The following is a 17,770-nucleotide window of genomic DNA, read 5'->3' on the forward strand; positions in this document are numbered from 1 at the left end:
ATTTTCTAATCTTTCTAAATATTCAAGCGCATTGCATCCATCTTGATCTTGTGATCATTGACGACATCGGCAACATGCAACTCCAATTGCATCTTCTCCTCTTCAATTTTTTTCAATTTTTTCTTCAAGTAATTGTTTTTATTTTTCAATTAAATTTAACCTCTCGACAAGAGGGTCGGCATAAGTGTCATAAACACTAAATGAAACAAATAGTTATAAAAGATAATATACCACATCCGAATCATAGACAGGACGAAGGCCGACGGGGGCGGATACCAAAACCATGGCACTATATAATAACTAACAATAATAAAAGTAAGAAAATTATACAAATATATATATCTAAATCATACAAGTAAGATTTTTTTTCTTTTAGAAAGAAGATAAGAGTAAGAGGCTCACCACGGTGGTGCCGGCGACGAGATCGGCACAGGCGAACGACGGCGGTGAGGACGGGGACGGGACAGGACGGTCCGCCAAACCTAGACAAATCTTGGAGAAAAGGGAGCTTGAAGGTCGAGCTTGAAGAGGAGAAAGCTTAAGTGTGGCTCGACCATTTCATCGAACACCTCATGTACATAGGATGTGAGAGCTAGAGCAACACACACCTCTCCCACACGGCCGGTCAAAAAACTGAGCAGTGAGCGAGCGGGTAGGGGCGGGGGCATATATAGGCTTCTCTTTAGTCCCGGTTGATGGCTAGAATCGGGATAGAGACTGACCTTTGGTTTCGGTTTCAGCCACCAACCGGGACTAAAGGTGCTAGGCCAGGAGCGAGGCCCATTGGTCCCAGTTCGTGTCTGGAACCGGGACCGATGGCCCCCGAGTTCCGGCCGGCGCGCTGACCTCACGAGCCGGAACTGATGCACCCTTTGGTCCTGGTTCGTAAGTGAACCCGGATTAATACCTTTATTCTGACCTCAACCACTGCCCTAGTGGAGCCATGGCAGATTGTCCGCTTGCGACAAGTGGATGCATCAGGAGGACAAGTGTCGGTAGATCCCCTCGGGTATGCACGAGCGGAAGTTTGCATCCGGTGTCCACTTATTTTTTTTGTGTGAATTAGTTAGGGACTTTACGTTGGCAGTTGCTATAACCTTTTAGCTCATCAGAATTATTAGTAGTTATTCTCTCTATCAGGAAATAATTGTCGGAGAAAAATATAAAAATGAATGTATATCTATTTAAAATTAAAATACGTCTAAATATATTCATTTCTTCAACAAATATTTCTGGATGGAGGGAGTACAATTTTGTCAAACATGATTGTTTTGTTTTGCACAACTACACTACTGGTTCAAGGGAAGTGGTGGGATGCTCGCTCCGGAAGTAGTCGTCAGCGTCCACCTTGCGCTTTATCTTCGCTAGTCTCCTAATGTTTTCCTGGCTGAAATAACTTTCGCCCCACACCTTGGCACTTTCATAGCTCGTCGCGCCGTCGACCACCTTGTTCGCACCAATGTCAAGGTCCCGGTAATTCACATACACGCCCCTCAGGTTCTTGCTCACGAACGGCGCCATGAAGTCGTACAGGCTCCCGACCTAGTCAGGCGTAACCTCGCCTCCGGTACGTACTGGATGTTGTATAGCACGCTGCTCCGGTGCGGGAACGGGGTGTCGGCGGCGGCGATGCGGCCCATTCTTCCGCCGTGCGGCTCCAGGACGAGCTGCCCCGTCGCGACACGGTCGGGCCAGAGGAAAATCTTTTCCAATGTCTCCTTGCTCAGGGGTTTCTTGATGTCGGCTGACTAGTTCTTGAAGAAGGGGCCTAGGGTCATGGACCGGTTGAGGAGGAGCTCCTCCAGCAGCTTGTTGTAGATGTCGTCGCGGAAGTATATGTATGCCGTGTACTGCAGCCAGCTCATCTCCTTGCAGTTGGCACGTGTCACCCTGAGCTCCGGGAACCGGCTCCCCATCGTCGCCACCGCCGCGCTGCTGTTGCCGAGGTACAGGGCCTGGAAGTTGGCCTGATGGTTTTGCACGACGACACGTATGCTAAGGTCGTCGGGGAGCACCGGCGCGACCGTTTGCCATTTGGTCACCGGCGCGACCGTTTACCGGCAGGGCATTCTCCTCCCTTTAGCCCATCTTCCTTTCCTAGCCCGGCCCCAGCCGAGCCGGCACGTCTATACGACGCCTATTATGGACATGCCCACCCATGAGAGCACTTATGGCATGTAACTGGTTAGATGCTGTAAGTTCACTATTATCGCTGTCATCCCCCCACCGTTTGTCGATTTTGTAACGCCGCAGCTCATGTTTTAGCAAAGCCGAACATGATGCATGATCATGTTGGTTCAAGTTCAATGTATCTCCTGACGTTATCAGGACTATAGTTTCTACTCAACAGATCTCAAATGTGTGAATGATGCTGCACATTATCTCGCAATCAAAAGTGTGAATGATGCTGCCCATGATCTGAAAAAAAAAACTTTTTGGTTTTGAATTCTATGCGGCTACGTTATATCTGTAGCACCAAAATTGTGCAGAAATCATTAGTTACGGACTTTATGTTGACACATGTTATAACCTTTTTAGCCCATCAGAACTATTAGCAGTTACAATTTGGTCAAACACGATTGTTTTGTTTTGCACAGCTACACCAGCTACTCGTTGAAGGGAAGTGGCGGCACGCTCTGCTCGCTCTGGAAGTAGTCGCTGGCGTCCACCTTGCGCTTGATCTCGGCGAGTCTCCTAAAGTTCTCCGGGCCAAAATAGCTCTCGCCCCACACCTTGGCACTATCATAGCTTATCACACCGTCGACCACCTTGTTCGCGCCGATGTCGAGGTCCCTGTAGTTCACGTATGCGCCCCTCGGGTTCTTGCTCACGTACGGCGTCATGAAGTTGTACAGGCTTCCGATCCAGTTAGGCGTAACGTTGCCCCCGACCTCTTTCCCGTTCCATAGCTCCACGTACTGGATGTTGTAGAGCACGCTGCTTCGGTGGGGGAACGGGATCTTGGCGGCGCCGATGCGGTCCATTATTCCACCGTGCGGCTCGAGGATGAGCTGCCCCGACGCTGCGCCGTTGGGCCAGAGGAAGATCTTCTTCCAGGTCTCCTTGGCGAGGGCTTTCTTGACGTAGTCGGACTTGTTCTTGACGAAGGGGCCCAGGGTCGTGGACCGGTTGAGGAGGAGCGCCTCCAGCGGCTTGCTGTTGATGGCGTCGCCGAAGTATATGTACGCCGTGTACTGCAGCCAGGTCATCTCCTTGCAGTCGGCGCTCGTCACCCCGAGCTCCGGGAACCGGGAACCGGCTGCGCATCGTCGCCACTGTCGTGCTGCAGTTACCGAGGTACAGGGACTGGAAGTTGGCCTGGCTCTTTTCGATGACAACACGTACGCTGAGATCGTCGGGGAGCGCCGGCGCGAGCGTTTGCCATTTAGTCACCGTGTCGACCGCGCCCTGTTCCATGGTCTTGGCGACTTTGAAGAAGGTCACCTTCGGTGGGACTGGCACGAGCCTGAGCTTCCACGACAGCACGATGCCGAAGTTCCCGCCGCCGCCGCCGCGGATGGCCCAGAAAAGGTCGTCCCCCATGGCCTTCTTGTTCGCCAGCAGGTTCCCGTTGGCGTCGATCATACTAGCGTCGAGGACGTTGTCGGCCGAGAGTCCATACTTGCGCATCATGAGGCCTATGCCGCCGCCGCTGATGATGCCCCCCACGCCCACGGTCGGGCACACGCTAGCCGGGAAGCCCAGCCCTGGCGCGGCCGTGGCGATGCGGTAGTAGAGCTCTCCGACCGTCGCCCCGGTCTCGACCCACGCCGTGGCTTCGTGCGGGTTGACGTGGACGGCATGGAGCTTGGCGAGGTCGATCACGGCGAACGCCTCGCCGTTCGGGGTGGTCGATCGGTACGAGAGGCCCTCGTTGTCGTGCCCGCCGCTGCGCACGCGGACACGGACGCTGTGTCGTCGCCCGCAGCGCACGGCGGTCTGGACATGCGACGTGTTTGTGGGCGTCACGATGCACAGTGGAGGACTCGCCGTAGCCGGCGCCACCAACCTGGCGTTCCTGATGGACGACACGAGGAGCGGCGTGAACGACGGTGAGCTTGGCGTCAGCACGAGCTGGCTGGGGATGTTCGTCGAGAGGCACCGGAGGAAGTCGTTGTTGTTGGAGGGCGATGCCACGGAAGGGGCGGGCACGAAGAAGCCCAAGAAGCAAACTGTGAGAACGAGCGCCATGCTTGCCATTTCGATGGATCCACCTTTTTTTCCTACACTGACCTGGTGCTTCTGTTCTACTCTATTTCACCTCGTTTATATTGCCATGGGTCAGCCTTATCTTGAAGGGTTGTTAGGATATCTCTCCCCAAATCAACTAGGAATTGATTGTGCCCCAAAGATTAAGATCTCCGAATCAAGTATATAATGAAAGGATTCAATAGATTTAATTATCTCTTTGGTACTCAATAAATTTCTTCCATTTTATGAGAAATAAAACGATACTCCCTTATATACACATATTTTAAAGTGTATATTCACTCATTTTTGCTTCCTATGTTGTTTATAGTGGAATTTTAAAAAAATCATATTTAGTAACGGAGGGAGTAGTTAAAAAAACTTACTACCAATCTGGCAAGGCTGTTAGTTCATATTTTCACAGGTCGGACAGACGGCTCATCGGTTCATTGACGACGAAAAATGGAGGGAGCGCGTTTGTTGCAACGGGTGCATACATATTTCTGTGGATCAAAATTATTAGATCTGACATGTGCATTACACACACCATATTCAAGATTTTGATAGGATTTAATTTTGATTCGAGTATGGGCAGCGAATGCAATGAAATTTTTGAGTTAGTTGAGGTTTGGTAAGATTTGATTTAATTTAGTATTCATAGGTGAAGGAAATAAAGTTTTGGTTTAGATGTGATTTTGGGAACATTTGATTTTGTTTGATTGAGTTAATTCAGGAAGTGATTTTCGGAAAATATGGATTTGGTTTATTATATTTCAATATACTCTATGTTTATGTTAGTTTCAATTTTGTGTGGCATCGATTGAGAGTACCAAAAATCAACAGAAAATCAAAGAGCGAGGGGATCATCAGAAGGGAAAAACCAAGGGAAGAGGGGACGAGATGGGACCAACTCCCCCCCCCTTTTTCTGAACACTGTGGTCTTTTTTTTTGAACATGTGACCAACTCCCCTTTAATATCTCTATTCCTAATAGAGCAGCCGGTAGGATTGCGCCCACGGTTTTCTTTTTATCCTACCACTTTCGCAGGGTTTTTTTTCCGTCCCCCTCCCACCACCACACTAGTTTATTTTTGTGTCACCTCTCACACAATGAAAAAATATCTAAACGGATCAGAACTTTTCATAATAGCACAACTTATTTTTGTAATGCCTTTATGTGAAAAAATCAATCACGATCAATTTTTAAGGATCAAATCTAAATTAATTAATCTTACAAAAAATCGCTCAATCATATTAATTAATTTTTCCATACTGAGAAAATTACGTTTTAAAAAATCAATCTCTAAAGATCAAATCTAAATCAATTAATCTTAAAATAAATTGCTCAATCATATTAATTAATCTTTCCATACTGACAAAATTATGTTTTTTTATACACTAGTAAGTGTGCACGTGCAACGCACGTCTATTTGGACTAATAAGTATGCACGCGCAATGTAACGTCCCGAGACCGATGTGCCATGTGTCTTTCAGTTATTCGCTGTTGTTGCCTTGTCATGTGCTTGCGTGTCATGCATCTCATATCATCTCATCATGTGCATCGCATTTGCATACATGTTCGTCTCATGCATCCGAGCATTTTCCCCGTTGTCCGTTTTGCAATCCGGCGCTCCTATGTCACCCGATGTCCTTTTCTACCTCTTTTCATGTGCAGGTGTTAAACATTTCCGGATACGACCGAGACTTGCCATGCGGCATTGGTTTACTACCGGTAGACCGCCTGTCAAGTCTCGTATCATTTGGACTTCGTTTGATACTCCAACGGTTAACCGAGGGACCGAAAAGGCCCCGTGTGTGTTGCAGCCCAACACCCCTTCCAAAGTGGCTCAAAACCCATCTAAACCTCCTCCATCATCTAGGACGTTCGATCACGATCGCGTGACGGCAAACCGTGCTCAATTTGGACACTCTTAGCTCCCTCTACCTATAAATATGTGTCCCTCCCGGAATTTTTCGCGCAGATAAAACCCTAACCTCCTCCTCTGCGCGCCGTCGGACATTTCTTCTCCGCACCGGACATGTCCATCCCGCCGCCACCTCACTCCGACAATCAGACACCGCCACCTCAGCGCCGCCGGCGCCCTTCACCACTCCCGCGACGCCACTTGGCACCGCCCTGACCTCCCCGCGCCTCCTAGCCGCGCAGCCCGCCCAGGCCCGGGGCGAGCCCGCGGGGCCCATCCCGCGCCGCCCAAGCGCCCGAGTCCTCCGCCGCCTAGCGTCGCCCGTCCGCGCCCGCCGGCCGCCGTCTCCGCCCTGCTATGCCACCGCGCCGCCATCTCTTCCGCCGTCGCCTGCTCACTCGCCAGCGCGCCCGCCTCGCTCCGCTTCGAAGGACCCCGCGCCCGAGTTCCAGCACCTCCTCGACCCCGCTACGTCTCCACCACTCCTGCGGGGCACCGCCGCCGCAGCCTCTCTCCCCGGCCTTCCCCGCTCCGGCCACCGCCGGCGCCGCTCGCGGGAGATGCTCCGCCGCCGTCGTTCTTCGCAGGCGCCGCTCCGACTCGGATCCGTTTGGATCGGGACGAGATCCACCCGCCCCCGATCCAAACGCCACCCCCTAGATATGCACCGCGCCGTCCCGCACCACGAGATCCCGTTGACTTTCTCCGGAGGTTGAATTTCTCTAACACTACAAGAAATATGTCAACTTATGACCTTCTGTCAGTGACCCTCGAAGAATTGGCCATAAATTTATGACCATTTTAGACCAATTGGTCAAAAGCTGTTCAGGGGGCTCCAAACCCTAAACCATTGCGACCATTTTGGTCAGAAAGGTCGTAATTTCCTTACACGAAATGGTCACAAAGCAAACAGTGCTAGTCCGCTGCCTTATTTCTAGTTGTTAATGACCAATATAGATGGTCATAGCCTTGTAGATTGTGGTGGGTTATGATGACTAGGCGCCATCTCATCAGTTTTGCCTATGTGTCATGTCCATGTGGCAGTTTTTGCCCTAGGTTGTGAAGCAACCTATATTTCTATCATTTCCAAAATTCCCAAGAAAATCTCATAAATTCTTTGGGTCATATCTTCATCAAATATGTTAAAATCCTTCCTTTCCTAGTTCAAAACTAATTCAACAATATTCATTTTCCTATTCTGTTCACGACAACACTTTATGAAGGAAGTGCTATTTATATATTCTTGATTGCCCTCGGAATTTTTGGGCACTCTTTCCTATCCAAATTATTACCGCATGACAAAATTCAGCTCCATTTGCCTAGCAAATCTTCCTCGGCAAATTTCCAAAGTTTTTGTCCACCTAGAAGCATTGTGAAGGAAGTAACTTTTTTATATCTCTAAGTGACATGAAATTTATACAGTTCCTTCATATGCCCAAATTATCAACCTCCTCCAAATTGCAGCTCAGTCAAATCATCTATGTGAGCCCAGGTTCAATTTATATTTTATGGCCAAATTGGCACGTTGCAAAGCAAGTGTTATACAGACCCCTCCTATTACCCTCAAACTTTTCAGGCACTCTTCCATACCCAAATCATTGCCACATGATAATATTCAGCTCAATTTTCCTAGTAAATCTTTCTCGGGAAATTTCAAAGTTTCTACCTCAAGAGAAGCTTTGTGAAGTAAGTACTAGCTAGGCTTACCCAAATGATCTGAAAATTTACCAGCATATGACCATACCTAACTAACTTACCTACACCAATTTTGAGATCATTTCATTCATCCAATCTCTCTCACTAGTTTTCCCAAGTTTCTGTCCATAGAAGAGCATTGTGAAGGAAGTACTTCTTTGGCATGTCCAAATGGTATCAATTTTCTACAATTCTTTCCTATGCCCAAATAACCATCCTCCAAAAAATTTCAGCTCACTCCATTCATTATTTTGAGCCCAGCTTCAACATTCATATTTTTGTCCAGCGTGGTACTTTGCAAAGCAAGTACCACCTAGGATCCTCCTTTTGAGCTAAAAATTTGTGAAGACATTCTCCTTAGTAGATGATCATCCTCAGCCAAAACTCACGCCCATTGGCCATGTGCATTTCCCGTACCGCTAATCAAACACTTGGCTGCTAATTCATGTTTGAGCATCGATCGGTCTCCTTGTGAGAATCTTATGTTGTAATTTTCTTCCTAGCACCAACCTGGGGAGTGCCTAACCCACTAGACATGCCTGGGCCACCCAGAACACATGGCAACATTACGGTCACGCGGTGACCACGCGACGGGCATGCGAGCTTACGCGCTCTAGAGTTGGGGCCCTCGGCCACCGCCCAAACCTCGACGTATCGCCACCAAACCATGTATTTATGATTAAATAGGTCCTTATGTAACTAGAAATGATTTTTGGAAAAAATAAAGAGCAAACTACGAGGTAGCTACAGTTCAAATTTGACCCGCTTCCAGCTGAATCGGCAGGAATTTTTCTTTTTCACCAGAGGTGGATCAAAACTTTTGGCACCCAAATATTTTGTCAATTGTGCATTAAATATGTCCTAATATTTTATAAGAATGATTTGGTCCAATTTTGCAACAATTATTTGGTAGTTCCTTCACAAAAAAACCTCCTTTCGGGCACTCGAAAAATGGAAAATGGTTTTTTCGTCCAACGAAAATGAAAACTTCCTTAGGCAACATTGTTTGCCATTCCAATATGCACCCTTCTGCACAATATGAGATCATTTGAACAAACTATCACATGGATGTGGCCATAAGATTGATCATTTGGCTTGAAAGCCATGAATCTTCACGCATGATAGCTCGTTTCTGAGAACACTTTTTAAAAATAATTGCCGTATTACAAGTTTATTATTTTTCCTAGTAACTTGGCCACATATAATCACACAATGCGAAGGTTTCCCATTTTTTTGATTTTTTTTGAATTTTTTATGCCCGTTTCAAAATGCGGTCAAAACGGCGGGAATGACCGTTCCTAGCTAGTGGTTGAATCTTATATTTTTTTTGGTGTTTCTCTGATTAAATAGATACTTATGTATCTAGAAATGATTTTTAGAAAAAATAAAGAGCAAACTATGAGGTAGCTGCAGTTCAAATTTGACCCGCTTCCAGCTGAATCGGCGGAAATTTGTCTTTTTCACCAGAGGTGGATCAAAACTTTTTACACCCAACCATTTGGTCAATTGTGCATTAAATATGGCCTAGTATCTTAGAAAAATAATTTGGTCCAATTTTGCAATAATTATTTGGTAGGTTCTTCACAAAAAAACTCATTTCGGGCACTCGAAAAATGAAAAATGGCTCTTTTGTGCAATGAAAGTGAAAACTCCCCAACTCAACATTGTTTGGAGTTCCAAGATGCACCTCATGCAAATATTTGATAGCTTCTTCACAAAAAAATTCATTTTGGACACTCAAAACATAAAAATTAAAATGCTGACATGATTTTACACTTTATTTTTTTGACCACGACCAATTTTGAATGGTCATAACGTCCAATACTAAATGGTCATAACGTTATACACGCATGCTGCGTTCTGATTGGGCCATAGCCATCTCACGCGGATCATGCATCAAGCACCGTTGGATGCTCGTGGATCCAACGGTAGCCCTCGCCCCCCACCCTCTCACCCACCTAGCCCTAACACAACCCCCCACGCCCCCACTTCCCCACCGCAACCTTCTCCACCTTCTCTCCCTCTCTCCCTTCTGGATCCACCGCCGCCGCACACCACTCCTCCTTCTGGATCCCCCGCCGCCGCCCCCAACCTCACTCCCTCCCTCTGGATCTCGACGCGCCGCCGCCCCCACCCCACTCCTCCGGCGTTCCTCCCATACGGTCGCCGCTCGGCCCTCCCCATCGCGCTCCCGATCCAGATCCCTCCCCTCCCCACTCTCAGATCCAACTTCCCGAGACGGAGGCCGTCGTGGACATGGTCGCCACCACCGTCCTCTCCCTCATCGTCCTCGGCGGCGGCATCTGGCTGAGCCACCGGGCCGCCACCATCGACTGCGAGCGGTTCCTGGAGCGGCTGGTCATCGCGCTGGAGGCGCTGCTCACGGGGCTCGCGGGCTCGCTGTGGCGGACCGCCTCCTCCCCTGCGCCGCCTCCCTCCGCCCTCGCATTCCGATTCAAATCCGTCCTCACGGGGCAGATCTAATCCGATCCAGGGCGCCGCCATGATGCAGCACCACCACCAGCTAGACTAGTGGCTCGTCGGCGTCCGCAGCTCTGACCAGGCACAGGAGTCGCTCGACAAGCTGCAGGCCTCGCTCCCTCCCTCCCTCCTCGACGGATCCAGGAACCCTAGATGGCCAGGGTGAGACTGTAGGAGGTCAGGCCCCTCCTCTCATTCTCTTCTTCTTCTTCTATCTCTGGTTTTTTTTCCTCTCCGCATCTCATCTGATGTAGGCGTGTGTGCGTTCAGTCGTGTGCAGGCACTGTCCTCCCATCTCATCTCCCTTGGTGGTGAAGGAAGGAGTCCATGGAGACGGAAGCTGCTGCCCTCCCATCTCATCTCCCTCCTTGCACGGTGAAGGAAGGAGGCCATGGAGAGAGAAGCTGCTGGGGATGCCGATGCCGATTCAAGAGGAGGGCCATGGAAGGTCCTCTCCTTTCCTCTATCTTGTTCGCTTGAGTCCTGTTTCCGTCTTCTCCATTCAAACATGTTCTTCCCGATTCAGACATCTAGTAATGTGCAGGTGCTGTTGCCGACACATTCGGATGCTTCTTCTGTTAATCTGCAGGTGCTGTTGCTGGAGTGTGGAGTGTATGAGGCATGGAGTATGGAGTGGAAAGGGTCCGCGGAGAGTATGACTGGCTAATGATGCTCTGAAAATGTTTCTTTCATGCTTCTTGCACTTACCTGAACCTTAGGTGAAGGAATATCTATCTGCATGAATGCCTCTGTAGAATTATTCTTTGTTTGTTGGATGCTCGAGAGTAGGGGATATGGTTTTCTGGGAGAGACATCTTTGCAAAATATGGTTTGGTAGCTATATATCTGCTGCTAATTGAATTGGTCCTTAGTTTAGTTAGTGGACTAAGTGACTTCTAAGCTTCAGCTACTAAAACCCACTTGCAAATTTGTCTTTATTGTTTGCATAATGTATTCGCTGCGACGTGTATATCAAATACTGGACTAATAGGTTGCCAGTTTGTCCACTACATACTTTGAGGCTTTGTTACCTACTCATTTTAGAGAACTGTATACTTACTACTACAATTGGTATTACTGTTATTGTCATGCAGATTATAACTGAATTATGCCCTGCTTTGTTGTAGTTGTATGCTTATTTGCTATGGTTTGAACTCTGTTTCTCTGCAGGCCCTGAATCTCTCATTTTCTTTGTTGTTGCCTACTACAGGGAATCCACTATTGTTGACAGACGATGAAGGGCTTCTTACGGGCTACTGCTCTAATGGAAGGTACACGACAAGCATGCTTCAATATGCTACACTTTGCTAGCTGTTGACATGCATCCTTCAAGATGCACCTCTAGTGATGTTCATTGCATGACCTGCACTTGTACCAATATACCATGCTGGTACCTGTAGGTTAGTGTTGGTGGTGCCTAACATGAGCTTGAATGTGGTAGTTGAAGTGTAGAACAACAGCAGGTTAATGTGTGTTATTTGCCGTATGCAAGTCTGTTGTTTTATTTGCCCTTTCTAGTATTGTACAAACTGATGCATTTCTGGCATAAACAAATCATTCTATAAGATCTGTAAAAGCAAACATTTCACTATGCAAGTCTATTGTTTTATTTGCCCTTTATAGTATTGCATGCTAGTGTCCAAATTCAGGAAGGGAAAGGTGAGGCTGGAACGTACGAGTGGGTAGATCTACTTTGTTGTTTACATTAGTGTTGCCATTGCAATTGTTTGGTTCTGGCCTCAGCAGCAGTACACTAATGCTGGTAGCCTTTGTGTTCACTCTTTTACAGGAGAGCCAGGACAAATTTGAAGTGAAAATCCATGAAGCCAAGTGCAAAGCTGTGATGCATTGTGATATTGTGGAGATTTTGACATTGGAACGGATTTACTGTTATTTGTATTCACTTGCCAGAGATTTGTTTATTCCGCTTGACTGTAATAGATTGTGACATCGGAACAGATTTACTGTTATTTGACAAATTATGTTTGTTCTGTTTTGTTTGAAATGGTGATTTAAAAATGTGTGAAATGGAAACCTGACAAGTGGGATCCACTTATCAAAATAATCTGAGCAATGTTGAAATATTTGACGTGTGGGACCAGCTCCAATATATAATGGGCAAAACAAGAAATCTATGGACTAAAAAGGCCACGACCCAAAATAAAAAGGCTATAATGTTGCAATGAAGGCCATGGGCCAAAAATAAAAAGGCTGCAATGAAGGCCCTGGGCCAAAAATAAAAAGGCTGCAATGTTGGACTTGGTCCATGAAGCTGACAAAAAATTCATAGGAAAAAAATATAAATGGGCTGAATTAATGGGCCAGGCCCATGTAGAAAACCGAATTGGACTGGGCTGAATCTTGTGCCACATCATCTTGCCACGCTGGATGCCTACGTGGCCTGGGGAGGTTGCTAGTGACCAAAACGCCATAGTGGACTTATTTTGGTCATAAACGTTTGCGACCATTCCAGAAGAAAGGTTGCTATAGTCAGTTTACGACGCCTAGCTTTTGACCTTATGTTTTTGGTCACAAAAAGGTCATAAATGGAAATTTGTGACCTTTCAGTGACCAATAGTGGTAGTCATAAGTTGACATATTTCTTGTAGTGTAAGTCCCAGTAATTTTTGCACATGTTCACAGCATCATAACTTCATCATCGTTACTCCGATTCATGCGTGTAGCATATCAAAATGTTCGTCTCGACGAGTACATCATTTCATCTCATTGCATCATTTTCATTTGAGCTCATCTTGATGCCCGAAATGCTGTTGGAAGAGGGCTATGTGATGATAGTTTCTGATCTGTTTCAGCAAATGCATTTTTGTCATTTTTGCCGTGATTAATGTGTGCATGCTATGATCCTGAGCTCTACATATGTTTTGAAGAATGCCATGCCATCTTTACAGGGGTGTATGCCATGTATTTTTGTGATCTTTGTGGTGACTAGCACAAGCATGCAAAGTAGCTTACTCAATGATGCTGATTTCAAGGACTTCGAATTTCACTAAGTCCTTGCCCTGTCATTATTTTTATGCCATATGTTCATGTTGATTCCTAGTGATCCGCGCCTCTTTTAAGCATGATCAGTAAGGATGTTTTGTAGATAATGTTGTGCTCTATCCATGCATGTCTTTGTTTGCAATTATGGAGCATACTAGCTTGAGTCAATCAAGCTCTACTTTTGCTATAAAATGTTTCCGGCAGATTGTTAACATGTTTAGCAATTTTGCCGAGCTTGTTGTTGTTGATCCGTGCATGCTATGATGTTGTTCTTGCCATGTCTAGCTTCTATTCCATATCTACTTGCTGGGTGTATACTTAGTTTATCATTCCATGCTTTGTAGTGAGTGCATCGAGCTCGTAAACATGCCTACTCGTTATCTGTTTTGCCTTGCTCCAGTTTTTCACAAAGTCTGAATCTGTTTATGTTTTTGCTATGTTCACATGCTTGCGATTGTATTTTCTGATCCCTTTTTGGCTCATGGTCACTAAGGGACTTTTGTTATATGCTTAGAGTAGCTTCATGCCATGCCTTGCTTTGCCATGATATGTTCCTGTAGCATGTAGTTATTATGCTCTAAACATTGCTTCCTGATGTTAAATTCCTGACTTGCTGTTAATTTCACCAAGTCTGAAACCTGTTATCTTTTGCACTTTTGCCATGCTTGTTTGAACCTGTTAGTGAGTGAATTAGCCGTAGCTCAGTGTTCATCTTTTGTCAAGCATCATGAGTGGATCCCTGCCATGTATTGTGTTGTCATGTTGGAGTGTTGTAGCATGTTGTTCTTGATGCATTTAGATGGTCTCATGCTGATTATCGCAGACCGGTGCCATATTTGTTTTACTAGCCATTTCCAAACCGTGCATCCGATTCCGGTGATCTTTATATCGATTTCAACCGAAATTAACTCCTCGTTCTAGTGGAACTCTTGGTTTTCCAAGTTGAGACCAGGTTCAATCATTCCTTTCCAAATCATGCATATGCATCACATATCGCATCCCGCATATCATGCCGTGTTCGTGTGTTGGTTGTTTACTATGTTGTGTGCTTCTTTCCGGTGTTGCTTCTTCGGGTTGATTCCGATAACGTCGCGTTCGTGAGGAACCGTTCGACTACGTACGTTTGTCTTCTTCATGGATTCGTTCTTCTTCCTTGCGGTATTTCAAGCAAGATGACCATACTCTTGAAATCACTTCTATCTTTGCTTGCTAGTTGCTCGCTCTTTTGCTATGCCTATGCTGTGATACCTATCATTTGCTTATCATGCCTCCCATATTGCTAAGCCAAGCCTCTAACCCACCTTGTCCTAGCAAACCGTTGTTTGGCTATGTTACCGCTTTGCTCAGCCCCTCTTATAGCGTTGTTAGTTGCAGGTGAAGATTAGAGTTTGTTCCTTGTTGGAACATGGATATTTTTGGGATATCACAATATCTCTTATTTAATTAATGCATCTTTATACTTGGTAAAGGGTGGAAGGCTCGGCCTTATGCCTGGTGTTTTGTTCCACTCTTGCCGCCCTAGTTTCCGTCATATCGGTGTTATGTTTCCGGATTTTGCGTTCCTTGCACGGTTGGGTTATAATGGGAACCCTTTGATAGTTTGCCTTCTCTTCTCGCTCTCTTTTGCGCATATGTTAGCCACCAAATATGCTAGTCGCTTGCTGCAGCTCTACATCATACCTTTACTCTTTCTATAATCTTAAATAGTCTTGATCGCGAGGGTGTGAGATTGCTGAGTCCCCGTGACTCACAGATACTTCCAAAACCAGCTTGCAGGTGCCGATGATATCGTGCAGGTGACGCAACCAAGCTCAAGGAGAAGCTCGATGAAGTTCGTGTCCGTTGTGTTGTTTCATTTCAGTTGATCAGTAGTGGAGCCCAGTTGGGACGATCGGGGATCTGTGTAGCATTTGGGGTAGTCTTCTTTTATTTTGGTTCCATAGTCGGACCTTGATTGTATCTGGTTGATGTAATGCTTTATTCATGTATTGTGTGAAGTGGCGATTGTAAGCCAACTATGTATCTCTTTCTTTTATGTATTACATGGGTTGTGTGAAAGTTACCTCACTTGCGACATTGCTTTCAATGCGGTTATGTCTCTAAGTCGTGCTTCGACACGTGGGAGATATAGCCACATCGAGGGCGTTACACGCAACACGCGTCTATTTGGATTAACATATTATATTAAACTTAATACAAGACAATTTATTCATAAATTTGAAATTTCCCTATAAAGTACACGATCTCTTATTCCCACCTCGTACAAATAATTAGAAATATCGTTTCTCCTTAATCAACATGTCTCCTGTATTAAAAGACCACCCACTATTTCCAATGTATAAAACTCAAAATTATTTAGAAGATTCATCATGATTCTTCATATGCACACATTTATGCAAATATAGTCACACATAAAAATGTCACTTAGGACAAGCTAAGGAACCGTTTCAGTGCCAACAAATTCCAGTCAAGAATTACACAAGATCGTCATGAACATATACAGAAAGAAGTGACCTCTCTTTCTTCGAGATTGGTCGAACAACAAGTTTTTGTATATATCTATCCGACGCTACTACATATATACAATATAACATCTCTTACAAACCCTAACATCTAAAATCAATTTCAACTTTCACATGGCATTCTCCATCTTTAGGTATGACATGGTCAAGAAAGAATACCGTCAATTCCTCTTGAATTGCTCGTATATGATCATGTGGTATGAGTTCATTCTACATCTGTCACATCTAATTTAAAAAAGAGGGTCAATACATATATATGAAAGAAAGTCAACACAATTGATGGTAATAAAATAAAATTGTGAATATTGTTTATGTACTAAATGATATGAGAATTTACTATGACCACAAAATATCCTACATTCATCATCATCATAATCAACATGTAGTTTTTGCTTCTCTTGTATGTGGTCCAAGTTTTCTATAAGGAAAACATGTTAACTCAACTGTAGATAAGGACGGTACGAAAATGCTCATGTAAATTACAATTGCCATGTATCTGCTGGACAAACAAATACACTTATGCAAACTTCGGGTTTTTTTAGTAAAACTTATGTGAACTTTAATTTTTTTTCATTAAAACTTATGCAAACTTATGTGTTTTTTCAGTGAAACGTAATTTCATGACTGCAAGTAAGGTCTTGGTTCAACGAATTTGTCTGTGAGTTCACTACGTAGTTGTGAGTTGGCCATGTAATAATCGGTAGTCAGTACTTAAAAAAACAGGGATGTCTGTTGCAGGTACGCGAAAATCAGTGAAAAAATAAAGAAAGAAAGAAGTCAAGCGTCTCTGTGTGTGCTCCAGCGCTCCTCTGTTTCTCATTGCCTCATCTCTATTTTCTGTACTTCTAGATGTGTCACCACCGGCGAGGTAGCGATGACAGTAAAAAAACAACATCGGTACTTACCTGATTAATGCATGCGTGTGGTGCGTTCGTGTGAAGGCGAGCGTCTCCGTCGTTCAAGCCTGCGAACGGCCGCGGCGACCGTGTCCTCTCACCAGCTGGGCGGCGTTGTCGACGCAGGTGAGTCAGTCGTCCATCTTTGAGGCGGCGGCCTCCACACACCGGGATTAACTTTGGACGACGTCGTCCACGCGCGAGTACCGAACAAGCGTGTCCAACGAAGCAGCACGCGTCAGAGCTGAGGGAGTTGGCGGTGGCTTCGGGCGAGTGAGATGGGGCCATGATTAGCTTCACCTGCTGCACAGTGGCCGATACCTACGCCGCCCTGGGGACGACAATGATTGGCGACCAGGCGAATCTACATGCATGGCTGTGGGGCAGATTTTTTTGGCCCGTTTATACTGGTCCAAGATACTCAGCGTTGCCCCCACTTGAAGGACCTCATCGGTGGGTGGTTGTCAGCGTGGTGTTGTGGATGGAGCTGAAGTCGACGCGGATGCCGGTGGTTCCCGGAGAGCATGCCTAGGATGTGGACGAAGTCGTTGTAGTCAGTAGAAGAGTGACCTGGCCTCCAGACAGAGCACAAAGGCGGCGACGGCACGTGTGTGTTCGGAGGAAGCCGCAGCTCCTCGCGTGTCTCCCACTATGGCTCGCCTGGGTGGTGGGCTGGTGACGGCTGGCGACTCGCGATCGTGATTCCCTGATAGGAGACGATAGGATGCGCTCGCGATTAGTTTCCTAATAATTAGATGCGTTCGTGATTAGTTATTTAATAGGATGCAGCCATGATTAGTTTCCTAATAATTAGATGCGCCCGTGATTAATTTTCTAATAGGATGACTCGTAATTATTTTCCTAATAATAGGATGCGCGCGTGATTTTTTTTCCTAATAATAGGATGGGTTTATGATTAGTTTCCTAATAATTAGATGTGTCCATAATTAGTTTCTTAATAGGATGTGTCCATGATTATAGTTTCCTAATTGATCAGGCGTGGACTGTCATATTTTCCTCCGCGGCGGAGTACGGTCAGTCAATGTAAATTACTAAGTGCA

At 45.9% G+C, this 17,770-nt stretch overlaps 2 pseudogenes; both read right to left on the minus strand.

Annotated features, from left to right (window-relative positions):
• Nucleotides 1–1,289: 1,289 nt before the first annotated feature.
• LOC147983250 (berberine bridge enzyme-like Cyn d 4 pseudogene) lies at nt 1,290–2,054 on the minus strand (annotated as a pseudogene).
• A 454-nt stretch (nt 2,055–2,508) lies between these two features.
• LOC125534802 (berberine bridge enzyme-like Cyn d 4 pseudogene) lies at nt 2,509–4,245 on the minus strand (annotated as a pseudogene).
• Between the last annotated feature and the right edge of the window lie 13,525 nt (nt 4,246–17,770).

The sequence above is a fragment of the Triticum urartu genome, chromosome 2A (genome assembly GCF_056163025.1).
Source record: "Triticum urartu cultivar PI428250 chromosome 2A, HENAU_Tu73, whole genome shotgun sequence".
Classification (NCBI taxonomy): Eukaryota; Viridiplantae; Streptophyta; class Magnoliopsida; order Poales; family Poaceae; genus Triticum; species Triticum urartu.